Source organism: Phyllobates terribilis, unplaced genomic scaffold (assembly GCF_046119375.1).
Source record: "Phyllobates terribilis strain yellow unplaced genomic scaffold, ASM4611937v1 Scaffold_7__3_contigs__length_470593459, whole genome shotgun sequence".
NCBI classification, from domain to species: Eukaryota; Metazoa; Chordata; class Amphibia; order Anura; family Dendrobatidae; genus Phyllobates; species Phyllobates terribilis.
This window is the reverse complement of record NW_027362767.1, coordinates 349,138,164-349,153,603: the sequence shown is the minus strand read 5'-3', so window position 1 is coordinate 349,153,603 and position 15,440 is coordinate 349,138,164. Positions and strand designations below refer to the sequence as shown.

General features: G+C 49.9%; 2 protein-coding genes across 2 annotated transcripts in view; one reads left to right on the top strand and one right to left on the bottom strand.

Annotated features, from left to right (window-relative positions):
• Positions 1-15,440, bottom strand: part of MCF2 (MCF.2 cell line derived transforming sequence) — a 487,909-nt gene that overhangs the window by 238,098 nt on the left and 234,371 nt on the right. The gene's annotated exons all lie outside the window — the stretch shown is intronic.
• Positions 1-15,440, top strand: part of F9 (coagulation factor IX) — a 150,199-nt gene that overhangs the window by 132,087 nt on the left and 2,672 nt on the right. The gene's annotated exons all lie outside the window — the stretch shown is intronic.

Sequence of the window (15,440 nt, the reverse complement as noted above, 5' to 3'; positions counted from 1 at the left end):
GAGAAGACTTAGTGGGAGAACCTACCAAGGAGAGGAACACACACCAGCGGGGTCTCGACAGGTGCTCCTGATCTACCTGGAAAGTACTGAACCCCCTTCCCAGTGGCCGCAGTACGCCGTGAGTAGCAGAGGGAAGCTTTGCGGCTAAAGTTCATCTGAATGTGAGTAAAAACCCTGGATGACTTCATACACCGTCTCAGCTCGTTATTTCCTGCGCGGCACTGCACCCACCATCTCTCCTCACACTACCCTGAGGACTGCTCCGCCTGCGGGGAGCCGTTCCATCTTAGCTGCCCGTAACACCAGCCTCAGTGGACTGTTGCAGCGCTGGTGTCCATCACTGGAAACCGCAGGTGGCGTAGTCGAAATACCACTCTTACTTGAAAGCCCATTACATCTTTTATGTGACTGCCCTGGGCACGGAACGGGTCCAGGTCACGACTGCATCCCCCGTAACACCTACACTGACCCGGCTCCGAGTAACCCCATTTCCCAGGGAGGGCGAGAGGTGTCACACTGGCAAAACACGTGCAGCATATTATAGTAGGAACTTAGTTGGATGAGATTTTACTAAATTTAACTTGCGCACATGTAAAACCCATGAAACTGACATGTGAATTGGATTTTAGATCTTCAGTATGTTCTTTTATGATACTGATTTATCTGCAGATGTCACCCTTTACAATGCATAGGGTTGAATCAGCAGCAAAAAATATGCATTGTGCGTCTGTGACTCATGCACTATTTGCCTCAAATCCATTGCTGATTTTACAGTGCTTAGATGTTTTTTTTTTGGTACTGAAGCTATGTCATATGTGGACATTATCTTATTCTCATTCTTTCTCTAAGCCTTATTGCCCCCTTTTTTCTATAATTTAAAAATGGTGCTGTGCTAACCTGGAATATCTGTATCCAAGTTATTTGTAAGAATTTTCACTTTTTCTATAACTGATGGATAGATAGATAAATAGATAGATATATACACTTAAAAGGAATTGTTTACATTATGTATAGCCTTAAAGGGAACCTATCATGTCCTTAACACTATTAACCAGCAGATATAGGATCAATAGCATTCTAAAGCCGTGCAGCCACCGAATTTAAAGCCCAGCTACCGGGAGGAAATGTACTTTATCCCTCCCAGCAGCCCGGGCTTTCAGTCATAGAGGTGTGGCTTCTGTCACCGCTCAGTACACAGGGAGTGACACCTGTAACCACTCTCTGGCATATTGACTGACAACTTGCTATCAGTCAATGTGCCAGGGCGTGCTTACAGCCGTCGCTCACTGTGTGCTGAGAAGTGATGGAAGCCGCTCCTCTGCGACTGAAAGCCCGGGCTGCCGGGAGGGATAAAGTACATTTCCTCCCGGTATCTGGGCTTTCAGTTTGGTGGCTGCACGGCTTTAGAACACTATTTAATCCTATATCTGCAGGTTAATAGCATTTGGGGACATGACAGCTACCCTTTATGGGGTTTTCCACCCGAGGACAAACATCTCAAACCAGCTAGAAAGCCAAAACCTAACAAGGTGTATTTTACATACAGTTTCAATCAGTACGTTGCACTGCTTACTGAAAACTTTCCCTGGGGTGGAAAACCCATTTAACAAATGAGTTGAGACATCATTTTGTTGCACTTATGGGTATTTTCACAAGACTAACATTCATGGCCTGTGTGCGGTCCCAGATGTCCAGACTGGCATCGGGTGTCCAGACAGCCTAATACAAGCCGATGAGACTGCTATGTTGGCATCAGGAGACCCACGGCCCTGCATCCATTCAATAAAATAAAGATAAAGTGGATAACCCCTGTATGGGCTGTAACGGGTCTGGGAGGCGGAATCTCTGAGCAACTATACAAGGGGGTGGTCCTTGTAAGGAAGCGGGTGGCTCCCAGGGAAGACGGGCAGGTAATCACGGCAAGTGACAGGGACAGTCTCTGGGTAGAAGGGCAGGTAGTCACGGCAAGTGACAGGGACAGTCTCTGGGTAGAAGGGCAGGTAGTCACGGCAAGTGACAGGGACAGTCTCTGGGTAGAAGGGCAGGTAGTCACGGCAAGTGACAGGGACAGTCTCTGGGTAGAAGGACGGGTACTCACGGCAAGTGACAGGGACAGTCTCTGGACAGGCAGGTGGTCACGGCAAGTGACGGCGGAGCCTCCAGGTAGGCTAGCAGGCAGGTAGCAGATGAGCGCTCCCAGGTGAGCAGACAGGAGTCTCTGGACAGGCAGGTGGTCACGGCAAGTGACGGCGGAGCCTCCAGGTAGGCTAGCAGGCAGGCAGCAGATGAGCGCTCCCAGGTGAGCAGACAGGAGTCTCTGGACAGGCAGGTGGTCACGGCAAGTGACGGCGGAGCCTCCAGGTAGGCTAACAGGCAGGTAGCAGATGAGCGCTCCCAGGTGAGCACACAAGAGTCTCTGAACAGGCAGGTGGTCACGGCAAGTGACGGCGGAGCCTCCAGGTAGGCTAGCAGGCAGGTAGCAGACGAGCGCTCCCAGGTAAGCGAGCAGGCTGGTCCATAGACAGACTGACAGGTGTCGGAAGGCAGACCGTCGGACCGCAGGCTTGCAAGCAGGTAAACGGATATCTGGCAGGTATCAAGCAGGAATCTGGCAGGTGACTGGCAGGTAACAGGCAGGAATCTGGCAGGTGACTGGCAGGTAACTGGAAACAGGACCTGAGGGCTGAAGCAGAGAGAAGGCTTTGCAACAACATTGCTCGGGCACCTCCATTTTGGAAGAGGTGCCTTATATATGGTGAAGTCCTCCGGCCATTGGCCGGGGACTCCTTAGGACGGCGCGCGCGGCCCCTTTAAGAGAGGGGGAGCGCGCGCGCGCGCGCCCTAAGCACCGTGGCCAGGAAGCAGCGCGCGCTGCCAGCAGAGTGGGAGGAAGACGCCGGGCACAGAGCGGAGAGGTGAGGGGAACAGCGTCCCTGCCTAGCAGGAGGCAGGGATGCCGACGCTACAGTACCCCCCCTTTAGGCCCCCCCTTTTTTAGGCCAGAGAGAAATTTATCAAGGATGAGAGGGGCATGGATGTTCTCCCGGGGCTCCCACGTTCTCTCCTCAGGACCAAACCCCTTCCAATCTACCAGAAAAAAGGTTTTTCCTCTTACCCTTTTGGTGGCCAGAATGTTCTCTACCTCAAACTCGTTCTCAGCGGAAACCAGAGTAGGAGGCGTACCTGTAGACTTGGAAAAAGAGTTAAGTACCACGGGTTTGAGGAGAGATACATGGAAGGAGTTAGGGATCTGTAAGTTGGCCGGGAGTTTTAATTTATAGGCCACCGGTTTGATCTGTTTGATAACTTCCAGTGGGCCGATGAACCGAGGCCCTAACTTGTAGGAGGGAATCTTGAGCCGGACATATTTGGACGAGAGCCAGACTTTATCTCCAGGACGGAATTGTGGAGGATCCAGGCGTTTCTTGTCAGCGTGTTTTTTCATCCGTTCGGACGACTGAAGGAGTGCGGATCGGGTACTCTCCCAAATGGAGGAGAATTCGCGAACGAGAGATTCCGCAGCCGGATTGTCCACCGAGGTGGAGACGGGAAATGGGATCCGAGGATGCTGACCGAAGACTACAAAAAACGGGGATTTGGAGGAAGATTCGCTCTCGTGATTATTGTAAGAGAACTCGGCCCATGGTAGGAGATCCACCCAGTCCGAATGGTGGGCATTAACGAAGTGCCGGAGGTAACTGGTCAGGTTCTGATTGATCCGCTCCACTTGACCATTGGACTGTGGATGGTAAGCGGAGGAGAAGTCCAGAGTGACGTCAAGCAACTTACATGTGGCTCTCCAGAAGCGTGAGGTGAACTGAACCCCACGATCTGACACGATGTGGAGGGGCAGGCCATGGAGACGGAAGATGTGGCGGATAAAGTCTTTAGCCAGTTCGGGTGCAGACGGGAGACCCGGCAGGGGAATGAAGTGCGCCATCTTGGAGAAGCGATCAGCGACCACCAAAATGACCGTACAACCGGCAGAGACAGGAAGATCCGTTATAAAGTCCATAGCAATATGCTGCCACGGGGCAGCAGGTACTGGAAGAGGAAGAAGGCGACCGGCTGGCAGGTGTCTCGGAACTTTGTTGCGGGCGCAGGACACACAGGCAGAAACAAAGTCTATTACATCTTTGTGCAGGGTAGGCCACCAGTAATGCCAGGTAATGAGCTGGAGGGTCTTTTTCTGACCGGCGTGGCCAGCTAGCTTAGACGAATGACCCCAGTGTAGGACCTTCCTCCGATCAGGTACAGTTACTAACGTCTTACCGGGAGGGAGACGATTTAGATTCACGGGAGCCACTTGCATTACTCTGGCGGGATCAATGATGTGCTTAGATTCCTCCTCTAGATCAGACACCAGGAAGGATCGGGACAAGGCGTCAGCTTTGATGTTTTTGTCTGCCGGGCGAAAATGAAGAACAAAATCAAAGCGGGCAAAAAACAAGGACCACCGGGCTTGGCGCGGGTTAAGTCTCTGGGCACTCTGGAGGTAAGCCAAGTTCTTGTGGTCCGTGTAAATTATTACCGGGTGAAGAGCCCCCTCGAGCAGGTAACGCCCCTCCTCCAGTGCCAGCTTAATGGCTAACAATTCACGGTCTCCAATAGAATAGTTGCGCTCAGAAGAGGAGAAGAGTTTGGAGAAAAAAACGCAGGTTACCATTCTCCCGGAAGATGACTTTTGGGTAAGTACCGCCCCGGCTCCGGAGGAGGAAGCGTCAACTTCTAGGAAGAATTGTTTGTTGCCGTCCGGACGATGCAGCACCGGGGCGGAGGAGAAGGCCTGTTTTAAGGAAAGAAAGGCCTCCTCAGCTTCGGGCGGCCATCTTCTGGGATTAGTACCCTTACGGGTGAGCGCAGAGATAGGGGCAGTCCGGGAAGAGAAGTGTGGTATGAAGAGGCGGTAATAGTTGGCGAAGCCCAGGAACCGCTGAATAGCCTTCAACCCCTCTGGTCAGGGCCACTTCTGGATGGCAGACAGTTTCTCAGGATCCATTTGTAGGCCAGTCTGAGAGATTATGTAGCCCAGAAATGGAAGAGAGGTCTGCTCAAAGATGCACTTCTCATATTTAGCGTAGAGGTGGTTCTGCCTGAGCCTGAGCAGGACCTGACGAACATCCCTCCGGTGAGTAGGAAGGTCCGGAGAGAAGACCAAGATGTCGTCCAGGTACACCACCACGCAGGAGTAGAGAAGGTCACGGAAGATGTCATTGACCAACTCTTGAAAGACGGCAGGAGCGTTACAGAGACCGAAGGGCATTACAAGGTACTCATAGTGGCCGTCCCGGGTGTTGAATGCCGTCTTCCACTCATCCCCCTGACGGATACGGACCAGGTTATACGCCCCACGGAGATCCAGTTTGGTGAAGATTCTAGCCCCCCTCAGGCGGTCAAATAATTCAGGAATGAGCGGGAGGGTGTATTTATTCTTCACTGTAATCTGGTTAAGGCCTCTATAATCTATACATGGACGGAGTGAGCCGTCCTTCTTTTTGACGAAGAAGAAGCCTGCTTCCGCCGGGGAGGTAGATTTCCGGATAAATCCCCGGGCCAGATTCTCCTCAATATATTCTGACATGGACCGGGTCTCCGCTGCGGACAAAGGGTAGATACGCCCACGGGGAGGAGTAGAGCCGGGAATCAGGTCGATTGGACAATCGTATGGTCTATGAGGGGGTAATGTCTCTGCTTCTTTTTTATTGAAGACATCCGCATAAGACCAATAGGGAACCAGTAGACCGGGTAGACTGACTGGGGTAGGAGAAGGACGAGCAGGATGAACGGGAACTAGACAAGTCCTATGGCAGTCCTGTCCCCAGCGAAGGACTTCTCCGGTCTGCCAGTCAAGCACGGGTGCATGTTTCTGGAGCCAAGGTAGGCCTAACAAGAGTGCGTGAGAGAGTCCAGGCAGAACATGAAAGGAGATGCTCTCAGAATGCAGCATTCCCACCTGCAGAGTTATGGATTCGGTGATGAGTTGGATGGGATGTGGTAAGAGGCCCCCATCCACGGCGGCGACAGATAAAGGTACGGCCAGAGGTTTGGTGGGAATGCGGTATTTCTCTACCAGAGACTGAGAAATGAGATTTCCAGCAGCTCCTGAGTCAAGTTGAGCCAGTTCGAAATAGCGGTTCTCTCCGCAGGTGATAGAGACTGACAGCATCAGAGATGGAGAGGGTTTACTTTTGTCTAGGGCGACCTCTCTGAGCGATCCTAGACACAGGCGTTTCCCGACCTCTCTGGGCAGGAACGGATCCGGTGCTCCTTACTGCCACAGTAGAAGCAGCTCCCCTCGGCACGGCGTAAGCCTTGACGGGTTTTGACCATCTTGGTCTGGTCGACCTGCATTGGCTCAGGTGAGTGTGCCTGGGGAGTAACGGAGGGAGTGACGGGTTTCTGGAAGGTGGGGGCTAGACGTGGAAACCTCCTCTCACGGGTAACCTCTTTGGCGCGCTCCTGGAATCGGATGTCAATCCGGGTGGCAAGTGTTATTAAGTCGTCGAGAGTGGTAGGAATGTCCCGACCGGCGAGTTCATCTTTAATACGGCCGGACAGACCCTCCCAGAAGACAGACACCAGAGCGTCGTTATCCCAGGCCAGCTCCGAAGCAAGGGTACGGAACCGTATGGCATATTGGCCCACGGTGAGATCTCCTTGACGGAGGCGTAGCAGAGACGATGCGGATGAGATCTTCCGTCCGGGTTCGTCAAAGACTTTCCGGAAAGCCGTGAGAAAGGCTGGCAGATCGGACACTAGGGGATCTCCTCTCTCCCACACAGGATTTAGCCAAGCCAGAGCCTCCCCCGTGAGGTGGGACATGATAAAGGCTACTTTGGACCGGTCGGAGATAAACTGGTAGGACAAGAGTTCAAAGTGCAGGGTGCACTGGTTTATGAAGCCCCGAGCTTGAGCGGAGTCACCTCCGAAACGAGGAGGTGCAGAAAACCGGGATCCGGGACAGGATACCATGGTATTGGTGGGCAGCGGCGCTGCCGGGTTGCGAGTCATCACACTAGCGGTGGTTGCAGGTGGAGCAGACAGAGTGTCCAGGCGAGAGTTGACACTCCGCAGGTGACTCAGGATGGACTCCTGTTGGGACCTCTGACGGGACAGTTCATGACATAGGTCTGAGAGCGAGGGAGCTTGGGTGCCACCGGATTCCATGGCCCGAGCAAACTGTAACGGGTCTGGGAGGCGGAACCTCTGAGCAACTATACAAGGGGGCGGTCCTTGTAAGGAAGCGGGTGGCTCCCAGGGAAGACGGGCAGGTAATCACGGCAAGTGACAGGGACAGTCTCTGGGTAGAAGGGCAGGTAGTCACGGCAAGTGACAGGGACAGTCTCTGGGTAGAAGGGCAGGTAGTCACGGCAAGTGACAGGGACAGTCTCTGGGTAGAAGGGCAGGTAGTCACGGCAAGTGACAGGGACAGTCTCTGGGTAGAAGGACGGGTACTCACGGCAAGTGACAGGGACAGTCTCTGGACAGGCAGGTGGTCACGGCAAGTGACGGCGGAGCCTCCAGGTAGGCTAGCAGGCAGGTAGCAGATAAGCGCTCCCAGGTGAGCAGACAGGAGTCTCTGGACAGGCAGGTGGTCACGGCAAGTGACGGCGGAGCCTCCAGGTAGACTAGCAGGCAGGTAGCAGATGAGCGCTCCCAGGTGAGCAGACAGGAGTCTCTGGACAGGCAGGTGGTCACGGCAAGTGACGGCGGAGCCTCCAGGTAGGCTAGCAGGCAGGTAGCAGATGAGCGCTCCCAGGTGAGCACACAAGAGTCTCTGGACAGGCAGGTGGTCACGGCAAGTGACGGCGGAGCCTCCAGGTAGGCTAGCAGGCAGGTAGCAGACGAGCGCTCCCAGGTGAGCGGGCAGGCTGGTCCATAGACAGACTGACAGGTGTCGGAAGGCAGACCGTCGGACCGCAGGCTTGCAAGCAGGTAAACGGATATCTGGCAGGTATCAAGCAGGAATCTGGCAGGTGACTAGCAGGTAACAGGCAGGAATCTGGCAGGTGACTGGCAGGTAACTGGAAACAGGACCTGAGGGCTGAAGCAGAGTGAAGGCTTTGCAACAACATTGCTCGGGCACCTCCATTTTGGAGGAGGTGCCTTATACATGGTGAAGTCCTCCGGCCATTGGCTGGGGACTCCTTAGGATGGCGCGCGCGGCTCCTTTCAGAGAGGGGGAGCGCGCGCGCCCTAAGCACCGTGGCCCGGGAAGCAGCGCGCGCTGCCAGCAGAGCGGGAGGAAGACGCCGGGCACAGAGCGGAGAGGTGAGGGGAACAGTGTCCCTGCCTAGCAGGAGGCAGGGACGCCGACGCTACATGGGCTCTGGTGCCTAAAAGGGTCCAAATGTTGGTCTGCACATAGATCTAACCTATTACATCAGTGTTAGGTTATTTTTTCCTATATCATGATTAATCCTTTTTTTAGACTGATCATTTCTTTCATTTTCAGCATTGTTCATTAGCTGAGAGTATCCTCTGTTATCTGTTCTTGCCGAGTTGCTATTTTTATGCATATTGGTCTTTTTGTTATAGCACATTGCCTTCATTTTCCACTCGTCCAATTATACTGTTTTATTATCTTGTAGATAATGGTGCATTTTTCTCTGATGGTACTAAGTGGATAAGACATAAAATCTCATAATATTTCCCATCATTTCAACCATGGCTATGGTTTACCATTATCCTTTTTAGCATTAAGGTTTTTTTTCATTAATTATATCCAGTATCTCAGACATATTTTTACGTAGTGTCCCAGCATGATTGCTTTCATTTGCTTTCTATAGAGGGTAACATGATAGTTACCATGGCTGGAATGACCAGGAGTCTGTACATTACTAGGCTGATCATACCCATTAGATAGAAGTCAGCCAAATGTTGTTGGCAAGCAGATATCACTCCTGACCGCCATACACATGTACAATCAGTTCAGATGAGCGTGTAGGTGTTCTGTATTGGAAAATAGGGATAAAGCATTGCTAGATACCTGTTACAGTGGCTTATGTCTCCTAATAACATGAATACTGGGCATATTCAAAGCCAACTAGCCGATCCTTATCTTTCCCAATATCCTCCATTGGGAGAGAGATGGGAGACTTTCAATACAACATCAACAATGATGTTGATGTCCTAGCTTTAGGAAAAGTTATCAATATCAGATACCAGACATTCCCACAGTCAACTGTTACCAGCTCAGAGAAATAGTGACCATCCATGGCCATCCACTCCATCATGCTGTTTAGTGGCCACTCCTAGTACTACATATCTGGTGAGATGACTGTAAGGCTATGTTCACACATTGCGTTTTTTTAACTTTCTTTTGATGCGTTTTTTTTATGCAAATTACTGCTGCGTTTTACAGTACCAGCACAGTTTATGAGATTCTGGAAATCTCATGCACATGTGGCACCCCAGGGGTCTGGTTTTCCACAGTAATGTAATGTTATGTCTGAGAGCAGGTGGGAGGTCCTTTGGTCAGGGATCCTGTGCATGCCACACCTCCTGCCCAGTCTTGGGAGGGGAAGAACTTCCCCTGTATAAACCCGGGGCTGAGGCAGGGTGGGTCAGACAAGTGGAGTAGAGACAAGAAGCAGCATAGGAAACAGCAGAGTTACAAGGAGTCAGGGGCTGGCAGCTGCAGAGCTCGCCCTGACTAAGAAGACTTCTTTCCGGACCCGGAGTCCGAGGCTGTGGGGACTAACTCCTACCCAGCAGCAGAATCCGTCAGGCAGGGGATTTCAGGTCCTCTGGCCCAGAAGCCCGAAGGCACGGTCACACGCGTGGGACCAGCACCGCCATCGTGGAGCGGAAGCCATTAGAAGGCCCCGAGTCACCGGCCATACGGGTGAGCACCACACGGTACACTCAGGGACGTGGGCTACTTACATCAGCTTCTAGCAAGGTAGCCAGAAGAGTACAGTCAGTTTGGGAGGCCTACAACTACGCCTGGCCAGGGGAGATCCCATCTGCTCAAGGACTGACCAGGCCCCGTTCGCTAGCAAGTACTCCGGGAGGGTCTATCGTTGTTACCAGTAAAGACCCTGAACTACACCGTACCGTCTCTGAGTGGTTCCTGCTACCCCCATCATCCACGTCGGCTGCCCTGAGACCATACCCCTCCCGTTGGGGGTTATACTATCACGCTGCATAATCCTACCATCGGCCTCAGCGGTCTGCCCCGCAGCAGCAGCTCCCTGGCTGCACTCAACGGGTGGCGTAGTCATCAACTATTCACTACTAGTAGACTGCCATCCAGTTTGACTCCCTGGGCACGGACCGGGTCACCGCCACGAGACTACAACCCTCCACGGATCCGGCTCCGGGTAAGCTCCCGCGTGCGCACCGCAGCGCGACACAGGCCCAGGGGCGCGTCACACACACCTTGGTTTTTGTTTGATCAGTATTTTGTGCTTTGCATGTTTTTTTGCAGAATAGAGAATGTTACTTCTTTCAGCATTTTTTCTGCCTTTTTCACCCTTTAGAAGTAATGGGTGGTGAAAAAACGCTGAAAAAACGCCTGGTGTGAACATAGCTATCGGGTTTTGCTGTGTTTTTAGTGAAAAAAAGCAAGTAGAGCAGTATGTGAAACTCATTTATTTTTGTGATTTTACCATCTTGTCTTGATCACCTGAGATGGCAGTTTGGATAGTATAGTTTAATTAAATTAGTGATGCGTACACAGTAAACATTAGTTGAACTAGGTGTGAGCTTGAACAATAACTGTGGCCCACGGAGGTGTGAGATTGAACAATCCCTGAGCAATTTAATGGCAGACCATAGAGTGAAAATAAATAGTGTCCTACAAACTCAATGCACTTCCAGTGTCTTAGTTAAACTATTCCTGAACAACTACAGAACATCAGTGACTGGATTGAGCATTCGTTCCTGTCACTGAAAACTTGCACGGTTCGTGCAAGAATTCTGTGCAAAGTTTTAAGAAATCAGACTCAGTGTTTTAATATTTTTTATCTGGGACATTACTGTACGTGTAGCAGTTGCATCTCCTCCCCTTCTCTTGTTTTTCTGTCCTATCTTTTATTTGGCAATGATGGCTACAAGTGGAGAACCCTGGTATCACCAGCAGGTGAAGGCAACTATCACTGCTCTCTGTGAGCTGAGGCAGATTGACCCCACAGGCAAAACCAAGGCCCAAATGATTGTTGAATTGTTGCAAGGTGCTGCAGAACCTGTCCGACAGCAGAGCCCTGATGATGGGGCGGCCAGCCAAGGACCAGATGGCGCTGCTTCAGGGGTCTCACCTGTGATTGCCAGCCATACCCGCAGTCAGGGTAGTGTGGATCCCCACCTGCAGGTGACCTTGGAGCAACTTGTCGCAGACGACCTTGACGGACGACTGCAGCTGATTCTGAAATTCCAGGAACGAACAGAGCAACGGGCCCGAGCTGACCGAGAGACTGCTGAGCTACAGACCCAAGCTGACCGAGATGCTGCTGAGCAACAGGCCCAAGCTGATCGAGAGGCTGCTGAGTGAAAGTAGCAAGATGAGCAGCTGTACCAGCTGGAGTTAGCCTGAATCCAGCTGTAGACATCCTCCACACAGATCTGTGAGTCTAACAGTGCCAACTGTTTTAAACCCTGTCCTGAGCATTTCCCTGTGATGGAAAAGGATGGGGACTTGGATACATTTCTGTGGGGGGTTGAAAAAGCCTGCAGGCAGTATCAGCTGCCTGAACCCCAGTGGGCCAGGTATTTAACCCCAGCGCTCAGAGGAAAAGCTCTGGAAGTGTTTGCTTCTCTCCCTCGAGACCAAGATGGAGACTATGAGGCCGTCAAGCTGGCCCTGATCAAAAAGTTCCAGCTGACTCTGGTGGTTTACCGGAAAAAGTTCAGAGCCCTCCAACGTAGACCACATGATAGCTACAGTGATGTGGTGGATGGGCTCAGGACCAACTTTGAGCAGTGGGTCCAGGGACTGTCAGTCGCCACCTTCGAGGACCTGAAGGATCTGATGGTGAAGGACCAGTTTCTTCATCTTTGCCCTGTGGAAGTGAGACAGTTTGTGCTGGACCGGAAGCCAAAGGAAGTCGTCCCACCAGGCCTGTATTATATTTCAAACTGGCCGGTGGTCGCAGCGAATAATAATAATTGGGCTATCGTGAAGCTGGCAGTTACCGTACAAGGCTTATACACATATTCCATGCGTTGGAATCCAGAGGTGTGACGCCATACGCTTTTTGCTCACTTGTCGATAGCTACGTAGTGAGTACTCAGGATCGTGTGCTCACGGATCCCTGACGAAAAACTGACAGAGTGACAGCAACGGTGAGATATTGTGTGATCTCCTCGATGTTGCCACTGTGATTCCCTGACACATATGGAAAAAGAAAATGCGGTTTGGAAGGAGCGCCAAATGGCTAGGATGAGGCAAATAAGTGGGATAAAAAGAAAAAAATTATTATTAGTCACAACGCGTTTCGGCGGAAAAACTGCCTTCATCAGGATCACCTGATAAAGGCGGGTTTTCTGCCAAAACGCGTTGTGACTAATAATAAAAAAAAAATAAAAATTTATCCCACTTATTTGCCTCATCCTAGCCATTTGGCGCTCCTTCCAAACCGCATTTTCTTTTTCTTTTTCCCTGTTGCCCACTTCCCTCTTTGAGGGCTGCAGTGGAGCTGCCTATTGCTTGGAGATTCCTCCAGGACCTAGCCTTTACCCCTTGTCTCTCCATGATCTTGCTGATGCTTGGTCACATGACCGCTGGGATCCAACCCTCCAGTGGTGTGTGAACTGCCAGCGGCATGCGATCGCCTCAGGACCTGTGTTGACGCTGGGACACGTGACTGTCGGTCTACAGCCTTCCTGCTGCGTGTGAGCTGTGTCAGCCTCTCCCTTTTGTCTTGGCCGAGGTTGTGCAGGGGTGCACAACCTATCAAGGTGAGCCCCACCAGTTTTTCTTCAGTCCCTTCACATTCAGGTTTCACCCATTTGTGCCCCTTTGTCCTTTCTTCTTTTTTTTCCCTGACACATATGTCTTGCATTGGTGACCTGTGTTCATGCTTCTGTGGTGGAAACAAAGCTGAACTTTGGGATCCTGAAAAATGCAGCAAAAACGCACCACAAAACACAGCAATAAAACAAGGAAAAATCCAAGCAAAATCCTGAACAAACCTTCCTGGCAAGAGATCAGGCTTTGCTGCAGAAAAAAATGCTGAAAAAAATGCAATGTGTGAACATAGCCTAATACTGACAAAAATGATCTAATTTACCAATTATATGGCACCTGGATGATGGAGGGGAGGACATAGCTCAGTATTCCGCTTAATGTCAATAAGCCAAAGTGGAGAGCCATTAAGAATCAGCAGCTTCCTGTCTGACATATCAGTCCCTGTATGTCTGACCCAGACGACCATTTTTATGTAGTACTGTCTTTACTCTGCTGACTTTCAGGGCCAATCTACATTGTTTGCATTTCACAAAGTTGTGCATTGCCCTTACATTGTGACTAGTCCTTCTCATTTAGTCTGCTGCATTCATTGTTGCCATCAGCTTATTTGACTTTATAAAAGTGGCGCCCGAACAAAAGTGGCCAATCAGAATGTATTTTGAAGTCAAGTCCAATATCCTAGTTCTGCGCTATTCAGGCTGTGTCATCCAATATTATAAGCAGTCAGAAAGACAAGTCCGAAAATGAAAACAGGAACATCCATAGCCTAGATATGGAGATATATACACGTGTGGTATATGTTTGTGTGTTATGTGTGTGGTTTGTGTTGCAAGAGTATACACAGACAGAAGAAAGCCCCTGTGCAAGTATATAGGCCCTTCCCAATCCAATAGCACATGATGATAATCAATTCCACATGCTTTGGAGGTGAAAGTGGTCCCCTATACCATTTACCAATGGTATGTTCACCCCTGGTGTGTTGTGTGGTGTGCTTATGTATGTTTGCGTATTGTGTGTGTGTGTGTTTTTTTGTGTGGTGTGTACAGGGTGTGTTGCATGGTGTGTTTGTGGTATGTGTGTGTGTTGTGTGTGTGGTATGTATAGCGGGTTGTGTTTGTAGTGTTTTGCATGTATATTGTGTATAAATGTGTGAGTAGTATGTGGGTATGTTTTGTATTATGTGGTGTGTAGTGCGTTTGTGGCATGTGTTTGTGGTATGTGTGGTGTATAGTGTGTTTGTGGTGTGTGTGTTCAACCAATAAGTCTTCAGTCTTTTTTGTTAGACACCACTATAACAATTTAGCAAAAGTCAAGAAACTGCTCATGGTGAAGGCTAAGGCTTGGTTAGTCTAAAATATTCTTCTGACCCCTCACCTCCCATCCTAGATAGTTTGTAGTGATCACATTTTTACAAAGGTTATTCACACTCACAGGGTCCCTTAAAGATAATAAAGAGTTGTTTGGCAGGGTTCAAAATGAAAAAATATGCCCTGATTCATCAAGACCGGCAATTTTCTCACCGGTTTTGATGAGAGGGCATCGTGTAGTCATACACTCCTGATTCATGAAGAGGTGCATGGCTCTTCATGAACCTGGAGTACCTGATGAGTGGTGTGTGCCACAATAAAAATCTTACTCCACTCTATGCCTGGAACTGATTTCTGGTGTAAGAAGCGCCGCAGCTCGTCATCAATTAGATGAGCTGTGACGTTACATCCCCACCGCGTCCCCCTCCCACCCCAGCTCCACCAATTTTAGTTACACAATTTTCTATAAAATCGCGGAGATGCGCCCAAATTTTGTGACTTTTCTAAGAGATTTACGCCAGAGTTTTGACAAAATTGGTTTGATGTATCGGGGCCATGGTGTGTCTTAGCGTGATCCGTAGATCTCCTTTGTTCACTTTGGACTCCAGAATTATTATCATGGATGAGTGAGGATGTGACAAATCTTCGATGGCTTCATTATTTTTTATACAAAAACGTTATTATCTTCTAAAGTATAAAATAATTTGTGATGGATGTGGAGCAAGTTCCCCAAATAAATTTAGTAATAAAACCCTGTGGGTAAGTTTACTGTATTAATGAAGACTCCCTTGGTTTAATCACAATCTAGTCTCTTAGGGAATCAGCTCAAAAGTAAAATCCACAGTAATTATCACTGTATGAATAGCTTAAACTAAATAGAAAAAAAATTGTGCAATTTCTTCCTTCACTATTTTTACATGCACTCGAGTATTGTAGATCTGACATTGCAATAGAAAATCAATCGGGAATGATATTGTACTGCTTTACAAGAAGATGGAAGGATTATAGATTCATTGCGAGAGTTTGTGCCTAGACGGGAAATATGGAGCAAATTGGTAATGTGTAGATAAACTGGACTCCCAACTGGCTACTAAGACGGGCAAAATGTCTTCAGGGTTATGCAAAAAGTTCAGCCTTCTATAATGAGTTATATCGCCACAGTCTCAGGATTTTGGAAATTTGCGTTAAAAATATACGCCACAGTCGTATCTTCTGAACCCAGT